The sequence below is a fragment of the Eptesicus fuscus genome, chromosome 1, assembly GCF_027574615.1.
Source record: "Eptesicus fuscus isolate TK198812 chromosome 1, DD_ASM_mEF_20220401, whole genome shotgun sequence".
In the NCBI taxonomy this organism is placed as follows: domain Eukaryota; kingdom Metazoa; phylum Chordata; class Mammalia; order Chiroptera; family Vespertilionidae; genus Eptesicus; species Eptesicus fuscus.
The window spans coordinates 131,057,496-131,066,144 of record NC_072473.1 but is presented as its reverse complement, the minus strand read 5'-3'; positions in this window follow the sequence as shown (position 1 = coordinate 131,066,144).

Below are 8,649 nucleotides of genomic sequence, written 5' to 3'. Positions count from 1 at the left end.
TTCCTACTGGAGGAAACGTTACAGATGGCTAGAAAATTCTGGAGCTGACATTTCAATCTAGTTACCAAAAAATGAAGCAATGATGTTATAACAGAATTACATTTTTATTTACTCTTTTTTAAATGTAGAGATTTTTAACAAGGAGTGGCAGGTGGGTTTGATAACATACTATAAGGCCTTCTGCAAAGGTACTATAAAAATGTCAAGAATTGTTCAACTGTCAACCAGCCTCTTGATTCTTTACAAAAATTGCTGGTGGACAGCGGCAGAGGGAAGAAACTGTACCTGTTCTTTATTCTGCATTTCATACTATATCCAAAGCTTCAAACTAATAAAAGGCAATCCGGTAAAGATTTACTACAATTATGTTCCTTTTTATTTTCATCATAATCTTATAAAATGTGCTGCAATGGTAACCTACCTTCATCTTACTCTTCCTATATGTTATTTTAAAAATAAAATATTGCTAGAGGATGTGAATTAAACACTTGGGCAACATCCATGGTTCCAACTGCCACCTAGTAGATATAAAAGTAATATATTACTTTGGAAAGAATATTTTTTAAAATAGCTTTATTGAGTTATAATTGACCTATACATACTTAAAGTCCACAATTTGATAAGTTTGTTTCCACCAGCAAGATAATGAATCTATCCACTACCCCAAGACTTTTCCTGTATCCCTTTGTAATCCTTTCCTTTGGTTCCTCTCTATGCCTGCTCCCATCTCCAGGAAATCACTGATCTGATCTGATCTATATCACTATACATTAGCCTTAAAATTTCTTTTTTAAAATGTTTTAGATATTTTCGTTCTTTTAGCATTCCATATAAATTTTAGAATCAGCTTGACTATATCTACAAAAAATTCTGCTGCAATTTTAACTGAAATTGCTTTAAATCTGTAGAATAATTTGGAGAGAATTGGCATCTTGACTATTTTGAGTCTTCTAACCCAGGAACACAGCATGTCTTTCTAATGATTTAGTCTTCTTTGATTTTTTTTAGTTATAGTTGACATACATTCTTCAATTTCTTTCATCAGCATTTCGTTAGTTTCAGCATGCAGATCTTCGACATGTTTTGTTAGATTTATATCCAAATATTTCATTATTTGGAGCTATTGTAGATATGATTATTTAAAAATTGTTTGTTTCCAATTGTTCATTCAAAGTATGATTGGTGTTTGTAGATTGACCTAGTATCTGACTTTGCTAAACTCATTAGTTCTAAGAGTATTTCTGTAGCTTCTCTGGAGTTCTTTGGATCTATAAATATGTCTTCTGTGAATAAAGATAGCTATATTTCTTCCTTTACAATTTGCATATTTGTATTTCTTTTTCTTGCCCTATTGCACTAAGACTGTTAGTACTATGTTGAATAGGAATAGTAAAAGTAGATATCCTTCCCTTGTTCCTAATCTTAGGAGAAAAGCATGCAGTCTTTCTTCATTAAATATGATGTTAGCTGTAAGTCTGTTTGTAGATTCCCTTTCTCAGGTTGAGAAAGTTATCCTCTAGTTTGCTGAGAGGTTTTTTTAAATTATTGTTTTGGATGTATTTTAAATGCTTTTTTCTTTATTGATATGGTCATGTGGTTTTTCTTCTTTGGGTGTTATTATGATAGATTTTTGAATTCCTGGAATAAACCCCCCTTGGTGATGGTATATTAGTCTTTTTATATATTGCTGGATTCAAACTTCTAATATTTTTGTTGAGGGTTTTTGCATCTATGTTTATCAGAGATATTGGTGTCTAGTTTTCTTTATTTCTACCATCTTTGGTATTGATATCAGTATAATATGAGTTAGGAAGTATTTCCTCCTCTTCTGTTCTATGGAAAAGATAGTGTGTATTTATTGTTATATATTCTTTAAATATTTGGCAAAATTCACCAGTGAAACCATTTTGGACCTGGAGATTTCTTTTTCAGAAAGTTTTAAAACTTTCCTTAGTAATTATAGGGCTACTCAGGTTATATTTTTACTCCAAAGTCTAGTTTGTCCAGTTTTCTTTTACTTCATGTTTGCATGGTATATCTTTTTCCATCCCCTTACTTTTAAAGTACCTATACTAATATATAAAAACCCTGGGTCCATCATGACAGGAGGCTCGACCAACTGGAAGTCAGTCCTGCAGTCAGTGCTGGGTTGCCGTGGTGACCCAGTACTGACTGCTGTGGCTGCAGGTGCAGTGACCCAGCACTGACTGCTGAGGGGGCTGTGAATCAGGCCCGAAGAGAGGCCTGAAGAGAGAAGCAGGGTCTGATCTGTAGCCTCTGTGGCAGCTGTTGATCAGCACTTGCCTCTTTCTTTCTCTCCCAGTCTGGCCAGCAGCCATGCCTCCATTTCTCTCCAGGCCTCCACCAGGGCTGTTGATCAGCCCCACCTTTCTGATCAGGCCCCGTTGATAGGCCCAGAGACACTGACTAGCATAGAAACCGACCAATCAAAACCAAATCTGGGTGAAGTGTGAGGAGCCAATGGCTGCCTAGGAGGCGGAGCTTTTGATGCTGACTGGCATAGAAACCAACCAATCAGAACCAAATTGGCCAGCAGAGGAGGGCAGTTGGGGGTGAGATCCAGCCTGCAGGGGAGGGCAGTTAGGGGTGATCAGGCAGGCAGAGGCAGTTAGGGGCCTAAGCCAGCAGTTGGACATCCCTCTTGCAATCTGAGACCGCTGGCTCCTAACTACTCACCTGCCTGCCTGCCTGATCACCCCTAACTGCCTCTGCCTGTGTGCCTGATTGCCCCTAACCCCTCTGCCTGACTTCCTGGTAGCCCCTAACCTCTCTGCCTGCCTGCCCGATTGGAGAGGGTGCAGGCTGGGCTGAGGGAACCCCCCCTCCGTGCACGAATTCTGTGCACTGTGCCACTAGTCTATTTATATAAAAGCCTAAGTGACCATTCAACCATTCAACTGGTAGCTATGATGTGCACTGACCACCAGGGGGCAGACGCTCAATGCACAGGCATGGAAACATGGAACAGACTGATGAATCTCAGAGGGAAGGGAGGAGTGGGGAGGGTGGGAAGAGATTAACCAAAGATCTTATATGCATACTAGAGGCCTGGTGCACCAATCCCGTGCACCGGTGGGGTCTCTCCGCCTGGCCTGCAGGGATTGAGCTGAAACCAGCAGTCTGACATCCCCCAAGGAGTCCCGGATTGTGAGAGGGTACAGGCCAGGCCTAGGGATCCCATCAGTGCACAGATCCATGCACCAGGCCTCTAGTATCATTATATTTGGAGTTTCTTTTAAAAAAAATTCAGTCTGATTTTTAAAAAGTCCCACATCTCAGGGAACCCCCAATCTTGGATGACTGGTCATCTTATACAGCCTGCATATGTGATCTTATGAATATTTTTTTTCATCCAGGGATGCTCTGAAGCACATATAGGGCACCACACACACACACACACACACACACACACTCCCACCACTAGGCTAGTCTCCTAACTGTGATCTCCTGATTCATAGATTGACACTCAACTACTGAGCCATGCCGGTTGGGCAATCCCTTAATTCTTGATTGTCAGGGTCTGTGAAGAGTCTGAGATATTACCCTCTTAGAAGCTAACAAGTGTTATAGATGCTGACAGAAGACACAAGACTCCTGGAGCAGAGACAAAGGGTGTGTCTCTCATGGCACAGCAAGCAACATGTACAGCATGTTGACTCCCCATGTCCTTTAAGTCCCACAGGGGTGACACAAGGGGCCATGATGAATGCTGGACATTCAGTTGGTTTACAACACAGCCAAGAAATGCTGAGCTTGAGAAAGTCAGCCTGCTCTTTGTCCTAGAGGGAAGCATTATCTCATTCCTTAAGGTTGCTTGCTGTCCACACAACCCTGAGAAATGGCCAAGGTGATGTAGGGTCAGGGCTATGTATTCTTAGCCAGAAAGTAGTCTAAGGCCAGGCTATTATACTGCAACCCAAACAAAATAATCTAGACTGACTTGCAGATATTTGGTGTCACTGTCAATAATGACAAGGGGGCAATATGTGGGTCCAAAAGCAAACCCTTCCCCAATGGAGAGACATATTGTTCATCAGTCTTTCCCCATATACAAATATGTAACCCAAAGTGACGTGATTCATTTAATTTCAGAATTTGTTGTTCAACTTGACTAGGATCATCATTACTTTGGTTTGGTTAAATCCCATGGGTGGTTTCATCCAAGGCTTGTAGCCCAATTGCTAAACATGGCATAATCTGAGGCCACTCAGGTATCAGGAGAAGCCGATGAGTTTGTATCAGTCAGATCTAAACAAGATCATGCTGGCCCATGTGTTTGTACAGGCATGAGGGAGGTCCGTGTTCAGGAGCTGACATGATGGCATCAGGCACAGCAGAAAAGTTTATGTCTGGCCACGTTCACATGAGTTTTTCTGTGGTTTTCATTCCAAGGAAGTGATGACCAACCTGTAATCAGGTCAGATTGCAGGCCGCACCTGCTGCTTGACTCCGGGAGACCATATGATTCTTTTATCAGGCTGTAGTGCTCAGTCTAGGGGACAAAGAGCATTAACCCTCTTCCCATCTTGCACCTCTCAAGGTTTAAGGCATTCTTTCCCCAAGTACACTCTGTCCACTGCCATGAAATTGGTCTGTTTCATCCCAATGCCTATAACTTCACTTTTATCTGATCATCCCCTACTTGTACCTGACCTTTCATCCAGAAAGGTCAGGTGCAAGAGGATCAAAGATACTTTTATAAAATTTACATATTTTTAATGTCTTCTATCTTGATCAGTGTGGACCACTGGAAGGGAACTCAGTGAACAGCGTACTCAGTCAAGTGGTTATTGTCTTTATGATCTAAGACTGTGTCCATCCAACAAGAGAAGTCTTACCCCAAGCTCCACTCTACGGTAATCCTATGACCTAGGACCATGTCCATCCAACAAGAGAATCTAGGTGACTGAACCATAATTCAATTCAAATCCCCTAGGCCCCTTTTGAGCTGAGCTGTCACCTGGAGGTTACAAACCAGGCTGGCCTGGGATTGCTGTGAGGGGAAGGAAAGATACATCATGTCCAAGAATGGGCTGAATCCCAAATTTTCAAAATAGGTCTCTATAATCCACCCCTTTTGTCCTGATCTTTATCCAGGAGGTGACCCCTTTTGGGGGACAGCCACATTCTGTGATCAAATTGCCTTACTATGGTATGTGGGTCAGGAGGAGGTGAGAGAGGTAGAGTCTGAAATCCTTTTTAGCCCATTTTGTAGGAAGGTGTTTAATGTTCAACAATATTAGATATCTGCTGATGGTAGGGATGTCTACCAAATACTTTGACTACTGGCCCATTGTTGGATACACCACTGTCAGACTGCAAACCATCTGCATCCTATCTAATAAAGAGGGAATATGCTAATTGACCATCACACCCTCACAAAGATGGTGGCACCCATAGCCAATAAGGAGGGAATATGCTAATTGACTGCCATATCCTCAAAGATGGCAGTGCCCAGTCCCCTCAGCCCCACTGGGGCACCAGGCACATGGCACAGCTGGGCCCGCCCCCAGGTGGGTCCAGCTGCTCTGTGCACCTGCCTCTGGAGTCCCCCAGTTTCCTCAGCCCTGCAGCTGCCCAGGGCCGGCCCGAGGCTCAGGTAACCAGGGCCGTGCTGAGGCTTGCGCTACCAGCAGTGGCAGCAGCAGAGGTGTGATGGGGACATCACCTTCCCCTGATTGCTGGGTCACCTCTTACCCCTGAGGGCTCCCGGACTGTGAGAGAGGGCAGGCCAGGCTGAGGGACCGCCCCCCTCCAGTGCATGAATTTTCATGCACCGGGCCTCTAGTTAGAAACATAAGAGTCTTTTACAGTGTCCAGTCTTTGATGGTGGATGCATTGCCATGTCCAGGAGGCAAAGACAGTTGGCTCCATCAGCAGCTGAATTCCAGATGGTCTCATGGGAGAGCAGGCCCTTGCTATGGGCGTCTACATGAGTCACCCAAACTGACCTCAACTACTAACCATCTATTACTGATCCCCACAGGCCCCCATCATTGTCCCCAGAAACCCCATCACTCTCGCCAGAAACCCTCTGTCAAAGTCTCTCAGGCCCCCAAACCTCAAATCAAGTTCCAATTTGTTGTCAACTGCTGTAAAGCTGCTTCTGAGAACCCCCTCTATTCTTGGTCCCCCCACTCCTAAGATCACCTTTCTAAGGGGCTGCTGTTTTTTGAGAGATGCAGTAAATTTCTGTCCAGCATGGGAAAGTTAAATTGCTCCAAAGTTGTGGTTTTCAAACTTTTTAAAGTATCACGAGCCTTTAAAAAAAACACAACAAACAGATAAGGTGAGGGTGGGCGGCTACTCGTGGAATTTGGTTTTCCTTGCTAAGCAAAACAAGGGTCAGTCAAGGACAAGACCCCTCCTTTCCTGCAACTGGTCGCCCCATCCCCAGCTCAAGCAAACATGCCTATTGGATGACAAGCATGTCAGTCAAAGCAAGACCCTACCCTCAACTGCCAAAAGACAAGAGCTACTGATGTTTTCACTGGTTCAAAAGGGTCAAGTCTCCATTCCCGCACCCAGTGCTGGGAAGTGGGTGGGTCCAGATCCCGCTCTCACAGACAGGTCGAGGTGTCAATCAGGGCTAGTCAATCAGCCCTCTACCCTCTTGCTCAGCCCAAGAGGAGCAAGAGCTCTTGATTGGCTGTCAGCGGGAGAGCCCACCCTCTAAAGGTGTCAACGCTGCTCTGATGAACAGCTGGTTTACACCAGAGCCCACAGATCTGTCACAACTGGCTCCGCCTCTTCCCGGCCCTCTAAGGACACAGAGACAGGGGAGCCTGCAGAGAGGGTCTGAGCCCATCCCCGCCGCCGCTTTCTGCTGATCCTTTTAAGGTGTCCTGTTCCGTTGCCCAGTCCCACCCAGGCAGGGAAGGGGGCGATGGAGTGGAGCAATGTTGATTTCCCCGACTGTGAGCAGTGAGGCGGAGGAGGCGGGGGGAGCGGGGCTGAGGAGTAGTCTGCGCAGCCGCATTAGGGAAAACAAAAACCTGGAGTGGGTCCAAAACACTTTCAAAGATTAAGTCAAAGCGCCCGCTATGTTGTTGTTCACTTGTCGCCTTTAGGGATTGGCTTTCATTCAGACCGCCCAAGTTGAATCTTGGCCTGGGACATTTATCCGCGTATGCGCATGTGTGTGACTTTTTGAAAATACATTTAAGTTTTCTGTAATTGTGTTTTCTGTAAGAGTACGTAATACAACTCTACTTTAAAATTAAAAAATAAATGTAGTAAAAATAACCATAACTACGGGGTTCGATTCCCCGACGGGGAGCCAAAAAAGAAAAAAGAAAAGAAAAAAATCATAATAATAATCTATTGTTGGTTGCACAATATACAAAATAAGAACTTTATCAATAACCTAGATTGTGATGGGGATGAGTAAAAGTGTAGTGTTTAGGAATACTATTGAAGTTGTTATCAATTTAAAATAGGATGTTATAATTTAAAATACTTAAAGCTTCATGGTAACCACACACACACAAAAAAAACCTGTGGTAATTACACAAAAGAACACGAAAAAGATGTCAAAGCATACTGATACCAAAATACCTCAAAACACACACAACAAAAGACAGCAGCAGAAGAAACAAGGAACAACAGGTCTACAAACCAGCCAGAAAACAATTACCAAAATAGCAAGAGTAACTCCTTACCTATCAATAATTACTTCATACATACATTAATTCTCCAATTGAAAGACATAGAAGGGCTGAATGAATTAAAAATAAACACACACCAGGAGCCAACACTATGCTGCCTACAAGAGACTCATTACAGCTGTTTGTACGGAAAATAATACAATAATTAATAAATAATAATTCAAGAATAAACTGCTGCACATACAAGTGTAAACCTACTTTTGCCCTACAATGTATAGCCTGAGGGTGATGGGATCAAATATTTCAAGCAAGTGCAGCTATACTTACATCAGACAAAATAGACTTTCAACTAAAAATGGTAAATTTTATTAATCAAACTCTTTTTCAGGGTCAGATCCCAAACCGACCCGTCTGAGCTTGTTTTTCAAAATGAAAGCTTCTCCCAAAGAGGCCACTTTGTAAGGGTGAGTGGAATTTTCTGGAAAGGGGAGAAAGTGGATTCCACGTAAGAAAAATGGTGGCTCAGAGGCTGGATAGTGTGTGTGGAAAGTATTTTTCTTTAAAATGGAATCTGTTTGAATCTACACTCAACCCACCCCCCACTCCTAACACCAGTCCTGCCCCATCTTGATGGGTTTAGAATTTCTGAAGAATTCCTTCTTCCTCCCCTTCCCTCCCTCTCTCCTTTCTCTCTCTCTCCTCCTTCCTTTCCCTGCGACTCTCTTATTAAAATAAAGACCCAGTTTATTTGTTGTTTAATTCCTGGCAGCATGACCACAATTAAAAGGACAACACACCCACTGCAGTTTGTGTGTGCTGTGGAGGGGAGAAACTCAACAATAAATGTAGAGAATGAATCGTAAGGGGGTGGAATTTCAAAGAAGGAAGTCCTCTTTGAGAAGCTGATACTTAGCAAAAACTTGAAGGAGACCAGGGAGGCGAGAATAAGAAGACAAGGCTGGCGTGCCTCTGATTGACACCTCGTGGCATCACCAATGGCTGTTCTTTTCCTAAGCTTCAG